General features: G+C 40.3%; 1 protein-coding gene across 5 annotated transcripts in view; it reads left to right on the top strand.

The window, feature by feature from the left end:
* Window positions 1–19,216, top strand: part of LOC140713914 (protein PALS2-like) — a 186,295-nt gene that overhangs the window by 71,720 nt on the left and 95,359 nt on the right. The window contains exon 2 of one of the 5 annotated variants that reach the window (XM_073024589.1): window positions 8,169–8,242. The exons of the other annotated variants lie outside the window; for them this stretch is intronic. The gene's annotated coding sequence lies outside the window, so the exon portion shown is untranslated. The remainder of the gene's footprint in view (window positions 1–8,168; window positions 8,243–19,216) is intronic. 5 annotated transcript variants of the gene reach the window in all.

Below are 19,216 nucleotides of genomic sequence, written 5' to 3'. Positions count from 1 at the left end.
TTTCCTTCCTTCTGCCTATCTACCCTCTTGAAGAGTGGAGTGATATTTGCAAATTTCCAGTCTTCTGCAACCATTCCAAAATCTGGTGATTCTTGAAAGATTATTACTTATGCTTCTACAATTTCTTCTGCTACCTCTTTCAGAACACTCGGGTGCACACCATCCGGTCCAGGTAACTTATCAACTTTCAGATCTTTTAGTTTCCCAAGAACCTTCTCTCTAGTAATGGTAACTTCACACTTCACTAGTAACTGCTAGTGTCTTCCACAGTGAAGACTGTTACAAAATACTGATTCAGTCTGTCCCCTATTTCTACTTCTCCAACATTGTTTTCCAGTGATCTGACGTCTGGTTTTGCCTGTCTTTTACACTTTATGCATTTGAAGAAACTTTTGGTATCCTCTTTCATATTATTGGCTAGCTTACTTTCGTGTTCCATCTTTACCTTAATGACTTTTTTTAGATGTCTTCTCTTGGTTTTTAAATTTCCCAATCCTCTACCTTCCCACTAATTTTTGCTCTATTATATGCTCCCTGCCATTGTTCTTTTCCAATCAGCTCCACTCTCAAGCCTCTGTAATTCCCTTTATTCTCACTGTAGTACTGAAACATCTGACTTTCACTTCTCAAATTTCAGGATGGATTTGATCATTTTATGATCACTTGTCCCTAAGGGTTCTTTTATCTTAAGCTCTCTAATCAATTCTGGCTCATTGCACAACAACCAATCCAGAATAGATGATGCTCTAGTGGGCTCAAACACAAGCTGCTCTAAAAAGCCATCTCATAGGGACTCTAGAAATTCCCCATCTTGTAGTCCAGTACCAACCTGATCTTCCCAATCAACTTGCATATTGAAATCCCCCATGACTATTGTAACATTGCCCTTTGGCATGCTTTTTCTGTCTCCTGTTGTAATTTGTAGGCCACATCCTTGCTACTGTTTGGGGGTCTGTATACAATTTCATTCAGTCTTTTTATCATTGTAGTTCCTTAGCTCTATCCACAATGATTCAACACCTTATGACCCTATGTCACCTCTTTCTAATGATTTGATTTAATCTTTTTTTTACCAACAGTGCAACACTGCCCCTTCTGCTTTCCTATCTGTCCTTTCAATACAGCGTGTATCCTTGGACTTTAAGCTCTTAGCTGTAATCTTTTAGTCATGATTCAGTGATGCCTACAAAATCTAGCCTGCTACTCTGCAATCTCCTAACCCGAACTCTAATGCTGCAAGTTCATTGACCTTATTCCATATATTGTGCACATTCAAATATAACACCTTCAGCCCTTTATTCACCCTTTTCAATTTTTTCCACCATTTACTTTGCAACTCATCCTGTTGACTGCAATTTGCCCTATTAACAGCCCCCTCACTATACATTACCTTTTTGTACACGAGCTACCTCATCTCCAGCACTTATCTTCTGCCTTTTCTATGATTCTTGCATTGAAGTATCATCTGCAAACTTACTAATCCACCCATCTTCACTTTAATCCATGTTATTCATGTACATCGTAAGAGCAGTGGTCCCAGTACAGATCCCTGCGGAACACCACTAATCACAACCTCTAACAAGAATAAGTTCCTTTGACCACTACCCTCTGACTTCTATAGGCAAGCTAGTTCTGAATTTAAACATCCAATTCACCATGGATCCCATGCATTGTAATCTTCTGGATGAGCCTCCCATGAGAAATCTTATTAAATGTCTTTCAAAAATCCATGTAGACAACATCTGCAGCTCTACCTTCAATTTCCCTTATCACCTGATCAAAAAAACCCAATCAAGTTGGTAAGACATGACCTGCTCCACACATAGCCATGCTGGCTCTTCCTAATTAGTATTTTTCCAAATGCTTATAAATCCTGTACGTAAGAATTCTCCAAAGCAACTTCCCTACCAGTCAAGAGTTTCCAGCGTTATCCTCAGTTTCCTTCTTGAATAGTGGAACAACATTAGTTACTCGGTGGGACCTCGCCAATGGCTAGAGAGGAAACAAAGGTATTGGTCATAGCCCTAGCAATCTCTTCTCTTGCCTCTCTCAATAACCTAGGCTATATCCCATCAGGCCCTGGTGACATATCCACCTGAATGCTCTTCATCCATTTAATTGTTTCTGGGCCTGTACTTGGCTGGAGTTTAGACAAATGACATTGAAACCTACTGAATATTGAAAGTTCTAGATAAAGTGGACCTGTAGAAAATGTTTCCTGGAGTGGGTAAGTCTAGGACCAGAGGGCACAGTCTCAGAATAAAAGGATGTCCCTTTAGAACAGAGGTAAATTTGAGGGCAGGGTGAAAGTTGGAGGCAAAGTTCATGAAGTCAACGAGCTCAGCATGCGTGCAGGAGGCAGCGCCAGTGCACCCTTGTCCATTCATTCCCCCCCCCCCCCCCCCCATCCCTTCCCACCGATCTCCCTCCTGGCACTTATCCTTGCAAGTGGAACAAGTGCTACACCTGCTCTTACACTTCCTCCCTCACCACCATTCAGGGCCCCAGACAGTCCTTCCAGGTGAGGCGACACTTCACCTGTGAGTCGGCTGGTGTGGTATATTGCGTCCGGTGCTCCTGGTGTGGCCTTTTATATATTGGTGAGACCCGACGCAGACTGGGAGACCGTTTCACTGAACACCTACGCTCTGTCCGCCAGAGAAAGCAGGATCTCCCAGTGGCCACACATTTTAATTCCACGTCCCATTCCCATTCCCATTCTGATATGTCTATCCATGGCCTCCTCTACTGTCAAGATGAAGCCACACTCAGGTTGGAGGAACAACACCTTATATACCGGCTGGGTAGCCTCCAACCTGATGGCATGAACATTGACTTCTCTAACTTCCGTTAATGCCCCTCCTCCCCTTCTTAGTTGTTGTTTGTTTCCCCCCCTTTTTTTTCTCTCTCTGCCAATCACTCTGCCTGTTCTCCATCTCCTTCTGGTGCTCCCCTCCCCCTTTCTTTCTCCCGAGGCCTCCCATCCCATGATCATTTCCCTTCTCTAGCTCTGTATCCCTTTTGCCAATCACCATTCTGGCTCTCAGCTTCACCCCACCCCCTCCGGTCTTCTATCATTTCGCATTTTCTCCTCCCCCTCCTACTTTCAAATCTCTTACTATCTTTCCTTTCAGTTAGTCCTGACAAAGGGTCTCGGCCCGAAACGTCAACAGTGCTTCTCTCTATAGATGCTGCTTGGCCTGCTGCGTTCCACCAGCATTTTGTGTGTGTGTTGCTTGAATTTCCAGATTCTGCACATTTCCTCGTGTTTGCCTCTAGTATGTTCAGTTTGGCTCCTATAACAGAGCCAGCTTTTCTAATCAGTTTATTCAGCCTGTTGGCATCATCTGTGTTGGTGCCACTGCCCCAGCAAATCACTACATAGAAGATTGTACTAGAGACAACAGATTGGTAGAACATGTGAAAGAGAGGCCTGTATACGCCAAAGAACCTTAGTCTCTTCAGGAAGTAGAGATGAATCTGGCCCCTCTTGTACACAGCCTCTGTTTTGGTGCACTGCTCAAGTCTGTCACCCAGGTGTACTCCTAGCTACTTGTAGGTCCTCACTGCTTGTAGTGGTGGATGTTAGTCATATCTGAGGAAACCTGTACAGGAGAGTTTTTAAAGTGGAAAAGCTGTTGCACTGGGCAGGTCCACTCTCGACCTCACAGGTCTGGGTTCAGTTGTACATGGTCCTCACAACCTACTTGGTTGCAGTAGATGATCGTGATTTCCTCTGTGTCTTGTCATGCCCTTCACTTTCCATAGAATATTACAGAACCGTCTTCCTGGCTGTTGGATCTCACTGTAGATCTCATTGCCTAGTCTGCTGGAGCTGACTTTGCATGCTAAGATATAATCACTATGTTTAAGAGCCATTTAGGACAGATGCTTGGAGAGGCAAGGCATTTGAAGCATACAGCCCTAATGCAAACAAATAGAATTAGTGCTGATGGGCAAAAAAGTTGGCATGGCTGAAGAGCCTGTTTTGATTTTATTTATATCTTATCACCACTGACGACCACCTGTGTTTTGAATCATCTCAAGGATTTTTCTGCTTTGTCCTGTCTACCTTTCTGCTAGTCACCTTGGGTGGTTTTTGGGAGTATGAATTTTGTGTTTCAGAATGCATTTTCTCACATATTGGGTAGATAGTTTTGGAAAGAGTCTTTTAACATGAGCTCAGAAATCTATCTATTTTGTGAAGAGGATTCTGCTTTATTAGTAATGCTGCGGTAAGTGCTAAACCTCTAGAAAATTGTTGAATAATAGTGGAGGAATATAGAAGTTTGCTGTGATCACATTAGGAGAGACATACTGACTTGTACCTGTACTGTTAGAATCGATGCAGTTGGATCACTATAAATCGCAGCTACTTAGCGGGGCTGAGGTATATATACCTCAATCATGTCCAATTGACAACTGAAGTGTGTAAGTATTTAGTTTTCCATTGACTTTTTTTTACTATGTTGTAATTAATGTAACCTTTTTAGAAAGTTTCAATCAATTTCTTAAAGTTTAATTGGACTGAGTCAAGTTAGAGAAGTCAATGTTCATGCCATCAGGTTGGAGTCTACCCAGCCGGTATATAAGGTGTTGTTCCTCCAACCTGAGTGTGGCTTCATTAAATGCGAAATATTTAATGACAGTGGATGTTCCCTTCAGAAGATTTGGCACTGGATGTTTGTCCTTGCTGATAGAATGACATTTGGACTTTGGTCTTTGTGTTTTAGCAGTGCTCAGTGCTGTACCTGTGCTGGGGTTTTCACAAGCATTTTATACTGGGCGTATGTATAACATACGTTGTTTATACACAAAGAACTGAATAGTCACAGACGTGATGAAGCTGAACTTGTTATGAGAATTAAAAAGATGACAGATTGCAACTGAAGTAAAAGCTAATGACAATCTTCTCAGCAAAAATACTCTGGTGTTAATCAGCTTTTAGATGGAATCGTGCTGTCCCAGGATTATGTGTGCACCCCAACAGGAATGACAGATGTCACTATCTGGTTGACTGCAGTGCTGAAGGTGTATGTAAGGAATTAAATAAATGACTGCAATAGGGATTTTCATGATTGAGAACAGTGGATTTATTTTATAGCATGTTAAAGATATTAGAATAAAATGGAATGTACTTACGCAGAATTTTATATTTAAAACCAGGCATTTCAACACTTTATTGATCATAAATATGAACTGTTAAAATTTAAATGGTTTAATTAATTAATGAACCCTGCAATAATTTGTGATTTTCAAAATGCCCTTATATGCCTAGATATAAAACTGAAAGTACTGGAAATACTTACCAAGCTATACAGCATTCTGAAGAAAGCAAAATTAGAATGCAGATTTTTCTAGAGCTGATTTGATGAAAGATGAAGATAATTTCCCTGTTATATACAGTACTGTACAAAATTCTTGGGCACACTTTTAATGTAGATGTTTATATTTTTGTGTGTTGCATTTTTGTGCCAGTAGAAAAGAGCAAATATTAGATTTCCAAACATGCATTTTCCAAAAAATTGAATGTATCAGAGAAATATTTGTATTTTGTTAAAGAAGTGGATATATTAAGAGATAGATGTCTTTTCTAATTAAAACTTAATTACTCGGTAAATATGTAGTTGGTGGATGATTAAACAAAGATAACAATGATCAATGACATAATGAGTTGAATTAACTAAACTGATTAACTGAAACAGAAATAAGTGTAGAAGGAATCAAACTGGGCGAAGGACAATCAAACTAAAAGGTGACAGTGTGGTAGATGTGACAGTTTAACCTTCAAATTGTCAATTCTTACACCATGGCAGGAGTGAGCATAACAACAAGATACAAGGTGGTCATCCTGCATCAGCAAGGTCTTTCCTAGGCAGAAATTTTGTGGCTGACAGGATTTTCAAGATGTGCTGTTCAAGCTCTTCTGAAGAAGCACAACAAAATGGGCAAGATTGAGAATCAGAAGCACAGTGGTCCGCCACAGAAACTGAGTGCAGCAGATAAGAGATATGTCATGCTGGTGTCACTTCTAAATTGGAAGAAGTCTAGCACTGCTATCAGCACTGAACTCTGAGAAACCACTGGAACCCAAGTACACCCGCTGTGCGGAGAAGTCTTATCAGAAGTTGTCTTCAAGGAATAGTTGCTGCCAAAAAGTCATTCCTACGAAGCGGAAACAAAACCAAGAGACGCACAAAAACACAAGGACTGGGGTGCCGAACAATGCCACCAAGTGATCTGGACTGACAAGTCAAATTTTGATCTTGACTCAAACAGGAGGCAGTTTGGCCATACTAGAGCTGGAGAGCGCTATATGGATGAGTGTCTGCAACCAACATTGAAGCATAGCGGAGGTTCTTAGCAGGTTTGGGGCTGCACTTCTGCAAATGGAGTTGGTGATCTGGTCAGAATTAATGGGATCCTCAATGCTGAGAATTACAAGCAGATTCTCATCCAATACGTAATACCATCAGGGATGTGTCTGATTGTTCCCATCTTCATTCTGCAGCAGGGCAATGAACCCAAACATGTGGCCAAAGTCGAAAAGAACTCTCTTCAGTGAAAAGGAGAATAAAGAATTCTGCATCAGATGGTATGGCCTCCACAGAGCCTGATCTTAACAGCACTGAGGCTGTTTGAGATTACCTGGAGACACAGAAGCTAGAGAGACAATGGAAGTCTGCAGAAGAATTGTGGCAAGTTCTCCAAGATGCTTGTAACAACCTACCAGCTGATTATCTTTTTCAGTTGGTTTCAATAGGTACATTTAATGTCAGAGAAATATATACAATATACATCCTGAAATTCTTTTTCTTCGCAAACATCCACAAAAACAGAGTGCCCCAACGAATGAATGATAGTTAAATGGTAGAACGCCAAAGCCCCTGCCCCCCCAACTCCCCCCTCCCATGCATAAGCAGCAGCAAAGTGACGACCCCCACTCCCCCACCAGCAAAATGTATCAGCACCCCCACCGAGCACTCAAGTGTGCAGCAAAGCATCAATAATGACAAAGATTTGCAGTACCCCAAAGACTACTGATTCACCTGGAAATTTTGACATACCACAGGCTCTCTCTCTCCCTGATAGGGGAAAAAGAGGTATACCCGTTTCACAGCGAGAGGGGAGACATAACAAAACAACTCACTAATTTATGGTGTTAAATCTGTTGTGTCACTTTTTCCGAGCTCTTTCCATAAAGAACTCGGGTCTCTGGGCACACAGCTAGCAGCTAGCTCGCTGCTTTCCGTGCAATGGAATGGTAATTGGCTATATATGGTAATGGAACGATGTGTATTCACGGGCGCTGTTGCCATACCTGTTGCGCTGCCGAATCTGTGGTTGGGTCAAATCTGCTAAATAAGCCATTTGGAAATTGCAATTTAAAGTCAGTGTCAAGTATAATCAATAAAGAAGTTATCTTGTTTAAAGGTGCACAATCCTTTTCACTGGCAAGTGACAAGCATAATGTTACATTACCAATCTACGAGGATAATGTAGATGGGACAGAACAAATAATTTACAAGTAATTGGTTATCTTTGAGATCTGCTCAGGAACTAGCATTTTCACTGTAGTCATATCTCTTACATATATTATTGTAGAACTTTATTGGATGTTTTTATATTACACTTCATAGAATGAATGATTCTATTCATTCATAAGGGATGGTTTGGAGGGTTTTGGGCAGTTGGGGCTCGAAAGGGAGAATGCTGAGGTTGGCATGGACCCATAATTGGGCTGAAGGGCCAGTTTCCATCTTGTATTACTCTGTATCAAATCAAAGTTATTCAAGTCCTTGATATTTAATTGATGGGCACCACAATAGCGTATTGGTTAACAGGATGCTATTACAGCTCAGTGTTTTGCAGTTCAGAGTTCAATTCTGAGGTCAACTGCAAGTCTTCCTTATGGAATGCATGGGTTTTCCCTGCGTGCTTTGGTTTCTTCCCACAGTCCAAAGGTGTATCGGGTAGGCTGATTGGTCAGTGTAAGTTGTCCCATGATTAGGCTAGGGTTAATTAGGTTTGTCGGGCATTGCTGGGGTGGCATGGTTAGAAATACCAAAATGGCCTATTCCACGGCGTATCGCTAAATATAATAAATTAAAATTAAATTAATTTCCATAAATAGAAAATGTGTAACTCTGTAATTATTGTTTTATCAGAATCATTGTACACCAGTATAGGACTGTAAGACAAAACATCACATGTGGAAAAGGGAACTGAATTAATGTTTCAGGTAGGTGTTCGGTCGATCCAGAATTGATTTAGCTGAAACTGGAAAACTCATCATGTTTATCCAGGGGTCCCAGATTTGAACATGTTATGGAACATGGGTGGTCCAGACCAAGGCCCTCCAACAAAATTTCAATAATTTTGATAGCCAGCAAAGCCCTGTTCTCTTGTTCAAATAGTCATGATTTTTAAGTGTCTCTGAATGTCTCTAATCTTCAGAATCATCTCTTAAAGTGATTAAAGCCTTTTAAAATAATTGACATATTTGAGCACAATCACAATGAAAAGAAGTTTGCATCTTCCATGGGGAATCCAGCAGCAGAATATGATCTGGAATGGCTAGAAGCACTTGGTTGTCATGTTGGTGATTCTCTTAATTGCCCATATCCAAAATGTAGTAATTTTTGTTGAGAAATGGTGGCAATTCAGTGTGGATCTGCTGGTACAGTTTGAGTATCTATTATCCAAAGTTCCAAGGGTTTGAAAACCTCCAAAATCCAATATTTTTTTTGGAGCACTGACAATGGAAAATTCCACAAGGCATTGGGAAGGTTTCCAGGCAATGCACAGACGCACCACAGGTAGTTCTGAGAAATGACCTCACCCATGTAATGAACAGAAATTAATTAAAATTTCTAAAATGCTGTATGAAGTAAAAAGTGATGATCTCGATCATGTATTGAAAGTGTGGATTCGTCAGTGTCAGAATGAACATATGCTACTTAAAGATATGCTGATCATGAAATAAGCAAAGGTCTATCACAATGACTGAAAATTGAAGGTAAATATGAATATCCAGCAAGCTGTAGAAATTAAGACATTACATTTTAAAGATATTTAAAAATTTAAAGATAAAGTGCCTGCTGATCATGAAGCAGCAGAGAAATTCATCAATGAGTTTGCCAAGATCATTACTGATGAAAATCAACATCAGAATAAGTCTACAATGCTGAATCTTTTATATCTTACATGAAAACTTAAAAAAATTAAAATATAAATACAGTGTACTGTAACCTTTTAATCAAAACACGGCATTGTAGGTGGAGACTGAAAGCCTGCCATTGTTTGTTATTGTTCAACAGCTGATTCTGGTATTCTGATGCTGCTGTGCTGCTTTTGTTATTCTGCACACATTATATTATTATTATACTAATAGTATGGAATATTTTTTTCTGTTAAGTATATATGTGTGATGAACAAGTGTAAGACAAATACTGCTTACTAGTAGCACATAAGTTCAGAGTCAGAAATAATGGCAATCATAAGCTATCTGATTATATAGACCAAAATGTGAAGAAATCGGAATCATTTCCAGCCCCAAGCGTTTTGGATAAGGGGTACTCAAACTGTATTTCCCAGAATAAATGGGCATTATTTTACGAGGTGTCTTCCATAAAATTCCTCTTAAATGCACTGTATTTAAAGCTAACTTTATATGAGATCATGCTCATGACAAAATGTAGTTTGAGTTATTAATACTATGTTCAGTCTTTACACATTAAAGCAAAAGACTGCCAGTCTTCAAAATTTGGGAAAAAAAAGCATGGGAAAATGGTACACACCATCAAAAGTAACTCCTGTGATGTCAGAAGCTGAATTAGACCACACAGATGAAGTCTTTTTCACTCATCTGCTAAGCACTTAACAGCATTTTTTTTTTGCTCTATACATCAAAGAAATAATGACTAGTCTAGTATTTCCCTAGGCTGGAAAAAGTATTGCAAAACAGATTACATAAACTGAAGTCTGTTAATTTGAAGTGTTTGTCAACAAGTCTTAATTTGACAGTTTTTTTTGGTCAGAAGGAAATCATTTAATACAATTTATTTGTTAGTTTTTCATCTCAAAGAAGATGAGAGATGTATATCAATCATTTAGCAAATACTTTTGCCTTAATTGCTGCAGATATTTGATATCATTATGTCATTGCAAATGCCTTTTAAAATACCCTTAGCTCACAGATTTATATCGGGATGGTGTGCTTTTTGCTTCTTTTACAATGCAATGTCCAGATGTGAAGCATCTGGATTAATTGAGACAACCCCCACCCAAATTATGTGCAGTTTATTTTTAGTATCAATTAGCAGTGTTGTGCTTTTTAATTTCAGTAGACCTGTCAATAGTTCACCAATATAAATCAGCAACTGCTGAATTTCATCCTACCTGATTAAGTCTAGAAGATCACAAATTGGCTAGTGACATATATCCACCAAGGAATACGATCACCAATTATTTCATCCATTTGCATAAATTGGCAGATTGTATAAGGTACACTCTGATTCTAAAGTCTTGGCTTTAGTAAATCTTGGTGCTGAGCATTGTGGAAATAAATGAAAACTGAAGCGTCGTGGACATTAAGTTTTATAGTGGATTTTATGTAGTTTAAACAGTTTGTAAGATTAATTTTTCATAACATTTTTCAGTATTTTCTTCACTGAAGTTTTTTGTGTTTTTATTTATTCTCCTTGCTTGCTATGTCCTTTAGAATAATACAAATTGATTGTGGTTATTCATCATTGCTGGACAGTTTCATATAAAATTGATAATTCATTTGCATCATTTCTGAAACAACAGCTCCCAGCTCAACATCCTTTTGTGTATAGAGAAACAGCTTGAAGCACTTCAAGGATGCAATCGACCAAAAATGGAATGAAGCTAAAGGAGATAGAATGGGAGGTGAATGACAGCTTTGTCAGGTGTAGGGATGAGTGATGAGTTTGGAGGACATGCAGATGAAGAGTCTAGAGCAGTTATTCCCAATCATTTTGGGGTTACTAACTCCTTGGTTCCCAGCAACATCCCATGCACACTCCCTGTCTAGCCATTACATTAAAAACTATAAAGAATTTTGATATACGATGCACAGTGGAAGAAAATAGAAGCTGCAAATTCAAAGCAGTGACAAATAATTGCAAAAATTATTCACACACAAAATGCTGGTGGAATGTAGCAGGCCAGGCAGCACCTATAGGGAGAAGCACTGTCGACGTTTTGAGCTGAGACCCTTCGTCAGGACGGGTTGAGTCCTGACGAAGGGTCTTGGCCCAAAACGTCGACAGTGCTTCTCCCTATAGGTGCTGCCTGGCCTGCTGCGTTCCACCAGCATTTTGTGTGTGTTCCTTGAATTTCCAGCATCTGCAGATTTCCTCGTGTTTGCAAATCTGTTATTCAAATCCGTTTAAGGCTACAAATAAGATTATTTAATTACAGTAAAAACAATTTTCATCAGCAATTTTAGGGCATACATTAGTAGTACAACAATTCACTACTTCATTGCTTTTTCACCTTTCAATGAGATGAATTGGCTTGGAGCAATGGAAAACAAGTTTTGTGCAGGTTTTCATCTCAAAGAAGTTGAGAGATACATATCAGTCATTTAGCAAATACTTCCACTTTAATTGCTGCAGATATTTGATATCGTTATGTCGTTGCATAGAGCTCCTTACTGTGAAGGCGATAAACAACATCTTGGAATTTTTTTCCACAGTGCAGTGTAGCATTCAGGGATTCATTTCTGCAATCAAGTGTTTTGATATAACCTTTTGAACCTCAGCTTCAGATCAACATCATTTTGTAGCAAAATCAGTTCTTCCTCCGTCCTTCCTGTTAATTCTTCATTACAAGTGTTCAGGCATTATTACCCAATCTGGAGTTTGGATCTGGAGAAGATCATGAACTCTCTGACATGACTTTATGCAGCTCACCCAGGTGGGCACAGTACACTGGAAGATGATTTGGTATTCTTTCCTTCTCCAACTCCGAGAGGCTTGGAAATTGGAAAAGGTTACAACAACCAATGTTGCACTTAAATAGGGTTAACTTGGACAGAAGTGTGGAGACAACTGATTTGACTTTGATAAAATTCACATCATTTCCTTGCAGTTTAAAATTGATTTCATTAAACTTGGTGAATAATTCTGACAAGTAAACAATGTCATACATGATATTCTTGAGTTGACTACTGAATGAAGCATTTTAGTTTTCAAAGAATGTTATCACAGTTCCAAAAGGCATATAAAAGTGAGGCAGTCAGTTTCCTTTTGAGAACATCTGACTTTTGCGTGTGATAGCAAACATTCAAGCTATTCATCATATTCAATACAAAGCTCTTGAAATAGCAGGACCTTGATTTTTTTTGCTGTTGTGTAACAGTATTTAATGATTGTGCAGCTGATCACTTGGGTTTTTCGTGGCAAGATGTTTACTGTGAATTACATAGTGAATGGTAAATATGTTAGGTACAGCTTTTTTCCAAGAAAATAATAACCCCCACAGTCCTGTCATTGATGGTGCCCCATCTGCTGCACAAGCAAAAATGGTGTTGAGCAGAATGCCCTTCTCTTTGGAAAAATTGCTCAACAACCTGAAATATTGACTCCTTCTTTGTATTTGTTTGTAGTTCCCTTGCAAATAATAATGCTTGAACCATCCTTTCATCTTTTTTGAAGCAAACGTAACTAAAGAAGCAAAGAGTTGTTGCCTGGCAAATTCTGTTATCCCAAGTATGTTGCATAATTCTCAGACATTTCATCTATTCATCTTTGAACAGAGTTGCCACTGAGCAAAATCGCTTTAGTTATTGGGTCTGGTGACTTATGCAAAGCTATACTCAGACCTCCCTTACTGCTGGCAGAATCAGTTCTCCATTGTATGGGGCTTTCCAGACTCAGCCATGAGCAATAAGGTGTTGTATGAAGCACGCATAGCATCACTGTTTAGTTTTGAAGTACTGGCAAACATGTTTTGAAGTGTTGGCAAACATATTTTAAAGTGTTTTTCATTTCTGAGAGTTTTCATGAAGTGACTGAAAATAAGCCAAGTTCCTATTTGTTTTATCAGAGTGTATTCTCTTAAAATTCTCAAGAAACCTGGAAAGTTTCATTGCTTCATTTAGGGGGAGAAAAAACTTCCACATAGCAGACATATTGGCTGCTGTTGGTTGCTTGGTGCTGGTATAAATCCATATTTGAGATACTACATGCTATACTGTTTACACTTTTTTGTTTGGTCTGGTTCTGCCATTTTCATTATGGATTAACGGCCATGGTCTATCATCAGTTGTTTAAGTCCAACCTCAAGCACTGCGGCCAATAAAGGCAAATGTTACAATGTCATCATAGCTCATGCAAAACTGACACACTGGTACGCTAATTGTTTTTAGTTTGGTTGATCAGTGGTGGAAATCAAGAGGCAGCTGTTAAGCGTGGAGGAAAGTGTGGCCAAGGATAGACCTTTCTGGTTCCTAAGAGATAATGAAGGCAAGTGTGATGCCAGGGTAGATCTGAGTAGCCAGGTGAGGGTATTCCGCAAAATGGGGAATAGAAATAATCTTTGGGAAAAGATGGTGTGAGCATCTACTGAGTAGACTGGAGCAAAGGTAGGATATGCAGGATTTTTTTTAACATTACTGGACAATATCATATGTAAGTTATATATTTTAAAAAGACATGTTTAGAGTGCTTTTGCAGGAGTACAAACTTCATTTGTGAAAGTCCTACGGGGAGCTACAGAAGTGGAGGGTTGACATGCTCAACGCTAAAGGGGAAAATGGGCAGAATTCAGATTATTAATTTTTAAAGGGCATGAGTTGTTTTTGGCATTTTGGCAAAAATGGTTCTAGGGGAATAAGAATAAAGTCAACAAGCAAAAGTCAAATGTAAGCCAGAAGGCGAGCAATTTTAAAGTTGTGGAATTCAGACAAGATAAACTTGGGAAGGGCCTGAGGGGAAGAAACTAGAATAAAGTTCAATGTGATGGTAGTGAAAGAGCAGCAGGCAGCTAAATAGATGGTACATTTAAAAAAAAATTATAGCAAATCTTTTATATGCTCATTGTGTCATTGTAAACTCTTCCAATGCAGGAGCTGGTAACAGGTTGTGCATGTTTATGTTGAGACAATTAGTGGATTTTGGTTCTAGAACTCTTTCAGAAGAACCATAGAACATTACAGCACAGTACAGGCCCTTCAGCCCTCCATGTTGTGCTCACCCATATAATCCTTTAAAAAAAAGTGCTAAACCCACACTACCCCTTAACCCTCTATTTTTCTTTCATCCATGTGCCTGTCCAAGAGGCTCTTAAATACCTCTAATGTTTTAGCCTCCACCACCATTGATGGCAAGTCACTCCAGGCACTCACAACTCTCTGTGTAAAAAAAACACAAAACAAAACTTATCCCTGATGTCTCGCCTAAACTTCCCTCCCTTAATTTTGTACATATGCCCTCTGGTGTTTGCTATTGGTGCCCTGGGAAACAGGTACTGACTATCCACCCTATCTATGCCTCTCATAATCTTGTAGACCTCTATCAAGTCCCCTCTCATTCTTCTATGCTCCAAAGAGAAAAGTCCCAGCTCTGCTAACCTTGCTTCATATGACTTGTTCTCCAAACCAGGCAACATCCTGGTAAATCTCCTCTGCACCCTCTCCATAGCTTCCACATCCTTCCTGTAATGAGGTGACCAAACCTCAAGAGACCCTGTTATAATTTTATCCTACCACAAAGTGCTGCTTATCTTATAAAACTTCACAACAGATTCATTATTCTACTGCTTGTTTTAGTGTTCAGCCATTAGGAATTAGAATTGGTGCAGTAAGTTTATATCACATGTGTCTGCTTGCAGAGGGATATTGTTGGTTCCTGATTGGGAATTCTTTGAATTCCCTGTTTTTATTTGGGGACATTGCTTTATGATCATGACCTTATCTCACAGCACAGAAGCAAGTCATTCTCTTCAGTTCTTCGATTCCCTTTTTGTTCAAATACTGTATAGTCATGTCTAAGAAGTGTGTGTTTATGAAATGTCCTGTTGAAATGTCCAATTCACACTGTTCTACCATATTTAGCAGAACATTCAAGTTGAAGATTTGCCCAGGCATCTCTTTGTTAAAGTTAAAGTCTGTCCTGAGCCTTATAGGCTCATCAGGCTGGTGCTTATTCAGATTCAGATTCAGTTTATTGTCATTTAGAAACCACAAATGCAATGCAGTTAAAAAATGAGACAACGTACCTCCAGAATGATATCACAAAAGTACATGACAAAACAGACTACACCAGAAAATCCACATAACGTTTGGCAATCCCCAATCCAGAAGTCCAGAGAGGCTGCTGCGTATTAATATCGCGCTACCATCTTAGCGCATTTCCCGGAAAGGAGCTCCAAACCCACCAGACAAAACAAGACCAAAAACTCAAGCTACAAGACCTGCACAAAACCACATAGTTACAACAGTGCAAACAATAGCATAATTGATTTTAAAAAACAGACCATGGGTACAGTAAAAATAGTCCAAAGATGTTAAAAGACTAAGTTCGAAAGAAACCATCACACAGTTTCCACAAGTCCTCAGGGTCCTGATAGACTCGTCATCCCACGCAGACGGCAGAAGGGAATACCCCTGCTATGGACTTCCACGGCACCGCCAGAATCAGCCTCGCAGACACAGCACACAGTGAAAGCGCCCCGACCACAGCAGATTCCAAGTCATTGAACATCCGAGCTTCCAACCATCCCCTCCAGCACAGCTTCTCTGAGCACCATCCTCTGCTGACCATATTAAGACACCCCTGCCAACGGCCACAGGCAATGCGACCCCGAGGACTGGGGGCCTGTTCTTCTCAGCAGAGACCCAGACCTCAGCAGCACAATGAAGAGGGCCTTCCTGGAGATTACTAGATGTTCCTCTGTGCTCCCAAGTCCATTTTTCATCAGATTAGGATTGTGCACGGCACCCCACTTAACAAATAACAGATATTAGCTCCGGAGTGTTCGCTGCAAGCTGCGTCGCACCGCTGTCTTGGCTCTCAACTGGTTTCCATGGTGTGAAGCGACTGAGACACCCCCCCATCCCCCCCCCCCCGGATAGGACGTCAGTCTATTGTGGCATCTCTTTGTGCTGTAATGTTATTAATTTCATTTTACAGGCATGGAGACCACTGGCAAGATCAGCATTAACTACTCCAAAGAAAAAGGCTTGCTGGTCCATTTCAGAGACCTCTGTGTTTTTGTGTCTGGAGTTGCATCCAGTGAAGGGAATCTACCATCTTTGCAAGTCATTAGTGTCCTCACTGGGTTTTCATCATAATCTTGTCATTTTGTCCCCAAGCAGTTGGATGACCTCCGGATTGAACGGGAGAGTGAGGAGATAGTCGATCGGAGTTGCAGGGAAATAGACACCCCTAAGTTGCAGGAAGAAGCTGGGTGACTGTCAGGAGAAATGAAAATGTGAATAGGCAGTTAGTACAGAGTACCCCATGACCATTCCTCTCAATAATAAGTATACTGCTTTGGATACTGTTGCGGGGATGCCCTCCCAGGGAGACTGGGTTACTGGGTTACTGGTACTGAGCATTGGTCCAAGGTTTATAAGGGAAAGGGGGAGAAGAGGGGAGTAGTAGTGATAAGGGACTCAGTAGTCAGGGGTATGACAGGAAATTCTGTGGATGTGAGCAGGACACCCAAAAGGTGTGTTGCCTCCCTGGTGCCAGGTTCAGGGATGTCTCGGATTGCGTCCACAGCATTTTGGAGAGGGAGGGAGAGCAGCCAGGTGTTTTGATACATGTTGGTACATATTGGTTACCAATGACATATGAAGAAAAAGCAAAGAGGTCTTGAAAAGAAAATTTAGAGAACTAGTTAGAAAGCTGAGAAGCAGGACCTCCAGGTCCTATGCCATGTGCCAGTGAGGGTTGAAACAGGATGGTTTGGCAGATTAATGTGTGGCTGAGAAGCTGGTGCAGGGCTTTAGATTCTTGGATCATTGGGATCTCTTCTGGGGGAGGTATGACCTATTCAAAGGTGATGGGCTGCATCTGAACCCAAGGGGGACAGGTCTTGTAGACAGATCTGTTAGAGCTATTGGGGAGGGTTTAAACTATTTTTGGTGGGTGGTGGGAACTGGAGTAAGTGGACTCTGGATAGGATAGACGGTAAAAAGGCAAAGATAGCATGCTGTCAGACTATTGGGAAGAGCATGCAGGTGATAGGACAAAATTGCAGCCAGTAGGGTGAGTATCGATGCATTAGGGATGCAGAATCAAAAAGGGTAGAAAATACAGTATTCAGTGCACAAAATATAAGAAATAAGGTGAATGATCTTATTGCAGTATTACAGATTGCCATGTATGATGTTGTGGCTGAATCATGGCTGAAGGAACGTTGTAGTTGGGAGCTGAATGAACAAGGTTACATGTTGTATTGGAGAGATAGGAAGGTAGGCAGAGGGGGTGGTGTGGTTGGGCTGGTAAAGAATGGCATCAAATCAGTGGAAGGATATGACATAGGATCAGAAGATGTTGAATCCTTGTTGTGGGTTGAGTTAAGAGACTGCAAGGATAAAAGGACCCTAACGACAGTTATATGTAGGCCTCCCAACAGTAGCTGGGATGTGGACTACAGCTTACAACGGGAAATAGAAAAGGCATGTCAAAAGGGCAATGTTATGATAGTTGTGGGAGATTTCAAGATGCACATCAATTGGGAAAGTCAGGTTGGTAATGGATCTTAAGAGAGAGAGTTTATTGAGTACCTGTGACAAGGCTTTTTAAAGTAGTTTGTCGTTGAGTCTACTAGGGGATCAGCTATACTAGATTGGGGATTATGTAACAAACCAGAGGCGATTAGGGAGTTTAGGGTAAAAAAAACTTTAGGAACCTGTGACCACGATATAATTGAGTTCAACTTGAAATTTGATAGGGAGACAGTAAAGTCTGACATAGCAGTATTTCAGTGAAGTAAAGGAAATTACAGTGATATGAGAGTGGAGTTGGCCAAAGTAAATTGGAAGGAGATGCTGGCAGGGATGACAGCAGAGCAGCAATGGCGTGAGTTTCTGGGAAAAATGAGGAAGGTATAGGATAGATGTATTCCAAAACAAAGAAAAACTCAAATGGCAAAATAGTACAACCGTGGCAGACAAGGGAAGGCAAAGTTAACATGAAAGCAAAAGAGAAGGCATACCACAAAGCAAAAATTAGCAGGAATATAGAGGATTAGGAAGCTTTTAAAAACCTACAGAGAGCAACTGAAAGAATCATTAGGGGAAAGATGAAAGCATGCTGGAAAACAATATCAAAGTGGATAGTAAAAACTTTTTCAAGTATGTAAAAAATAAGAGGTGACAGTAGATTTCGAACCAGTAGCAAATGAGGCTGGAGAAATAATAATGGGAACAAGAGCTGGCAGATGAACTAAATGAGTATTTTATATAAGTACTCACTGTGAAAGACACTAGCAGTGTGTCAGATGTTGAAGGGTGTGAGGGAAGAGAAGTGAGTGCAGTTATTATTACATGGAAGCAGGTGCTCAAAAACCTGAAAGACTTAAGGGTATGTAAGTCACCTGGACCAGATGAACTTCACCCTAGGACTATGAAAGAGGTAGCAGTAGAGATGTGGAGGCATTAGTAATGATCTTTCAAAAATCATTGGACTCTGGCATGATTGGAAAATTGCAAATGTCACTCCACTCTTTAAGAAAAGAAGAAGGTAGCAGAAAGGAAATTATAGACCAGTTAGCCTGACCTCAGTGGTTGGGAAGATGTTGGAGTCAATTGTTAAGGATGAGGTTATGGAATACTTGATGACATGGGACAAGATAGGACAAAGTCAGCACGGTTTGCTTAAGGCAAAATCTTGCCCGATCTTTGAGGATCATAATAGATAAAGTGGATGTTGTATATTTGGACTTTCAGAAGGCCTTTGACAAGGTGCCACATATGAGACTGTTTATCAATTTAAGTGCCAGTGGTATTACAGTAAAGTTACTGACATGGTTAGAGCATTGGCTGATTGGTAGGAGGCAGTGAGTGGGAAGAAAAGGATCCTTTTCTGGTTGACTGCCAGAGACTAATGGGGTTCCGCAGGGGTTGGTGATAGGACCGTTTCATTTTATGCTGTGTATCAATGATTAGATGGTGGAATAGGTGGCTTTGTTGCCAAGTTTGCAGATGATATGAGAATTGGTGGAGGAAGTGTTG

Source organism: Hemitrygon akajei, chromosome 20 (assembly GCF_048418815.1).
Source record: "Hemitrygon akajei chromosome 20, sHemAka1.3, whole genome shotgun sequence".
NCBI classification, from domain to species: Eukaryota; Metazoa; Chordata; class Chondrichthyes; order Myliobatiformes; family Dasyatidae; genus Hemitrygon; species Hemitrygon akajei.
The sequence above is the reverse complement of the archived record's forward strand: the minus strand, read 5'-3'. Positions and strand labels throughout refer to the sequence as shown.